Source organism: Etheostoma cragini, chromosome 13, assembly GCF_013103735.1.
Source record: "Etheostoma cragini isolate CJK2018 chromosome 13, CSU_Ecrag_1.0, whole genome shotgun sequence".
Taxonomy (NCBI): Eukaryota; Metazoa; Chordata; class Actinopteri; order Perciformes; family Percidae; genus Etheostoma; species Etheostoma cragini.
In genome coordinates this window covers 17,262,109-17,266,634 of record NC_048419.1, presented here as the reverse complement: position 1 = coordinate 17,266,634, position 4,526 = coordinate 17,262,109, and the positions used below count along the sequence as shown (strand labels likewise).

Sequence of the window (4,526 nt, the reverse complement as noted above, 5' to 3'; positions counted from 1 at the left end):
ACATCTGAATATAGACGTCAGGACAAACTGAAGGAAGGTCGTTTATATAAAGTGAAAACAGCAGAGGCCCTAAAATAGCAACCATGATCTCTGGGCTTTTGCTTTTTTTTGTGGGAACGACTTTTGCTTTTCTACACAAAGAGCTTTTTCTGTGTCACAGTGCTTCTCGTGTGACACGGCAGCTCTCAGTTCTAGTCGCACTGACAGACAGGCCTTCTATTTAGTTTAAATTAGATTACATTCATTAATCAACCTTCCTTGCTTGGCTAAATTCACGGTATTTCTATTAGTTTGAAACTCATTTTCCCATTAATAGCCAAACCTTGTATTTGATAGTAATATTTGATAACCATTATTTATCCTGCCTTATTATCCTAGTTACACCACTATATTATTCTGATTGTCTGATTAATAAATCCCTTTAATTTATTGATAAAGTCGTCTTTTCGTCTTGTCCCTGAGTAGAATTTGGGTCAATTTGCAGCTGTCAAGAATTTCACGCCGTTTAATCAGAGACTAATTAAAATACATTTATTGACTGAAATATTATTTGTGATTAAATGGCATAGCCTACTTTAGGGGTGAGCTAGTTTAATCTATTAAACCTGAGCGGCTTCTACTCAGAAATGAGGTGGTGCCCCTATACACAAGCGTAAATACAGATGCATTCATTTCTAAAATTGGTTAATATGACTAATTTTAGAAATAATGATCAAATCTAATACGTACGTAGTAAGATACACTGAAAATTAAGATCTGAGTTGCAGTTCATGAGGTTTCAGGTCTTTGTGGATAATCTGTTCTACAAAAAGATTGAATACAGTGAAGGAAAAAGACAATATTTCTAACCATCTGTTAATTATATGATCCATTTTTGGACTCAAATGAGCGGCCGGCATGACAGTCCCATCCATTATCACTCTCTTCAAATCGACTAATTACTTGATGGCTTTGCCACGTTTTCCCTAACCGAGGTCCCACAGAACAAATCTCAAAGTTCTATATTTTCTCTTCAGATACTGCAATTCTACTTTAATTGATTGGCAAAATGATGTATTGCACTCTGCATTAGATGCTTGATGTACGTGTGACATGTCATTACAGATACAGAAAGCAGTAAATAGCAGTAAATAGCCAAGGATTAATCCTGTTGTCCCCACCAAAAATATATATTTCTCTTTCAGACATCCTATTTATGAGCTTCATCTACTGTATTTGAGTAAATAGATAACACAAGTCTTTTAAGCTGCCAGCTGTGACATAATACTTCGATCAAACTAGTTTCAGATGTTAAAAGGCTGCATTGCTCAAAATATTACTTGTTAGTTGGGCTAAATGTTATACAACATTCAGTTGAAGCTGTAGTGCAATTTTACAAACTAAAGTGATCCTCCTTTTCCCCACACACTTTTACAAACAAAAGCATACCTATACAAATGTAACTGCCATCTGGCTTTCTAATACCTGCTCTGTAATTCTGTTCCATGTTGAATCTGTCACCCGCTATCAATAGTGATGGAAATGACTTGCTAATTTTCTCCCAACGCAGCAACCAGAGGAATTCAACATCTTCCTGTGACAGACAGACCCAATTCTCTTCCTCTGCCTCATCTCACAATTTCATACCCTCATATATTCATATTCCCAAATGAATTGTCCGCCTGGCCTGTTATGAAGCAGCAAATATGTATGAATTTGACTTGATAGCTAATCAACATCCTCAAAACTGTACACACACACACAGACACAAATAAATGAGAGAAAGAGGAGGAGGTGGAAAGAGAGAAGGAAAAAAATGGAGTATGGCCGAAAAACAGAGAGAGATCAGCGAGGAAGAAAAATTCCATTATATACTCTTTTGGCAGACATTTAACATTGCATAATTTTTGCAAAGCGAGGAGGAGCACTCCTGCTGTTGATTAGCATTTTCTTTTCACAGCCAAAGAGCATAGAAATGCACCGTTAAGTCACAGAGTGCCCCAGCAGCGAGACCCACAGTGCAACACACAACACACCTACTGGACTAAAGTGCATCATTTACTTTCTCAAAATGAAAAACAATTATAATGTGTGTGCCCACTGCATTAAAATGCACATTAATCTAATGTAATTTCACATATTGACTATGCATATGCAGCCTTAATTGACTGATTAGTGTGCTTTAAATAACAAGCATGACATAATTGTCTTTCTGTGTCCTTTTAATTATTCCACTCTTTGGTTGGGTAATTCCTCCCCCAGTTTTGGCATCGGTTTCCAATGTCCTTTTTTAATGCTCTGATTTTATTCCCCTCCCCCTCCACTGTAGCATGGCGGTGGCAGAAGTCTCAGCTGCACATGAAATGGAAAAATATCTGCATCGATACTTCAATTGCAAAGTTGGAAAGTTTCATGACGGTGATATGGATGAACGGGCCCTTAAATGTATACCAGTGGTTAGGGATGGGGGAAAAGCAAAAATCGTATGTATCGTGATTCTTTCCCCCCCAACTTTTAAAATCAATTCTTTTCCTATCTATATTTTTACTTATTTTCTTTCCAATGATTCACCTAAATGTTTTGTTTATATGGCACCACCCACAGCAACTACATCATATCTGTTTCCAGCAAAACGGACGGACAGCAGAAAATGCAGTGTTTACTCCTTTACAAATAATATAAATGTGTTTTGGATTATTTTTAGAAAACAAATAGTTTTAAGAAATGTCTCATGATATATTGTCGCTTGAAATGTATTATTAAAATTAGTTTAGGTTAAAGAAGGAAAAGAAAATCAGAATACTTAATACTATCAAATCACAATACTTCAAGAATCGCAATAAATGAAAATAAATACAATACAAATCAAATCGGCAACCATGTATCATGAAAGAATGGAATCGGGACAAAAGCACATCGTCCTAGCCATACCACTGATCAGGCCTACCATTCTGTCCCAGTGTAACTAAAATCCTACAGTGGACATATGCAGAATGCTGTAACTGTAAAATTGTAAAAAAAAAAAAAAAAAAAAGAAAAAAGAAAAAAAAAAGCTTTTTAAGCTATGACAGCATTTCCTGCATTTAGAACTAAACTGAAGTCACCAAATGTGACTCAGCAGTTTTAAACAGGCACCCAGACAGACACTCAGCTGGAGCCCCAAATATAAGAGAAGATCTCTCTCTTACCCGCTGTGACCACTTCAACTTATACTAATTAAGTGATTCTTCAATTAGTTCTATACTGATTCTGTTTGCTCAGCTGCAAATATTCAACATCCAAACTGTCCCTGGGCCTCTCTTCATCAAATGCTATGCTTTATTGTCATGTTGAGGTAGTAATCAAGTATAAATAAATAACAAAATGAAGAAAAAGGCTATTTGTTTCTCTGAAACATTCAAACAACGCAGGAGTCAACATGTCACGAACTATTCATGGACACTAAGATACTGGAAGTCTGGAGTGTTGAGGCCCGTCCGATTCTAAAGCTGACTGAAAGTTTACTCATTTAGCAAAGGTTGAAATTGCAGCGATAAGTTACACTGGGTTTCATCCAACCAAGAAATAAATCTGAATACATTAACGTGGGAAAATCCTCAGCTTTGATGCATGGGGGGGGGGGTTGACATGCAGCAAATGGCTACTAGACTTCTCCATCAATTAATTTTGGTTAAATTTTGTAAGAGACACGGCTCACCCTACCTTTCTTTATTCAATGCACTTTTCTCTTGATACTCCTCCGGCCATGATGGTTCAGAACACTAAAGCAACAAAATAAAGATGCCCTATCATGCTACCTGGGGTCCGTTTCAGAAAACAGGTTGAGTGAGAACTCAGAGTTGGTTGATGAGGCAAACTCTGGGTTTTCTGTTTCAGAAAGAAAGGTGGATCCAATATGAGAGAGAGGAGTTTCTCAGTTTCAGAAAGAGATATAGCTTAAGCTCAGAATCAGTAACTATGGTAACTGAGCCTGTGAACCTAACCTGGTCTGGACCAGGTTTTCATTCATTCATTCATTCATTCATTCGGTCTGTATCAGGCACATTTTAGCACAGTTTGTTATCTGCATGAAACAGGGTTGGTTTATTAACTGTGTTAGGCAAACTAGACAGTGTTTTTGTTTTGAACACGGCATTTCCTTTCGTCAACGTTCCCGTTGATGAAGAAGCTGTATTACTTTACATGGAGTTCAACATACGTTGGGAGATGATACTGAGGCCCCGACTATAGATGTCTTTTCATTTCCAGATATCTACCTATTTGAACCATATTATTTTCTCCCAGTCTATTCAGTCATGTAGCCTACATAACTTTATCTGTCCTCATATCACCCATCGTGGACATGCTCTCCATCCCAGCACATTCTGTGTGTCACATTTTGTTAACAGCAGTTTTCTTTACAACATTGTTGATACTGAAACATGTTTTAAATGTTTCTGTAGATTTCCCTGGACACAAACCAGTAAGAGACATTAAAAAGAAACAATGATTGTAAATCATAATTCTGTTAATGATGGTGCTGCAACCTCAGAATGGGATTAGTAGTA

The 4,526-nt window shown here is 37.0% G+C and overlaps 1 long non-coding RNA gene across 1 annotated transcript in view; it reads right to left on the bottom strand.

Annotated features, from left to right (window-relative positions):
- The window catches only part of LOC117955519, a 12,993-nt gene that overhangs the window by 962 nt on the left and 7,505 nt on the right, over nucleotides 1-4,526 (bottom strand). The window lies entirely within an intron of this gene.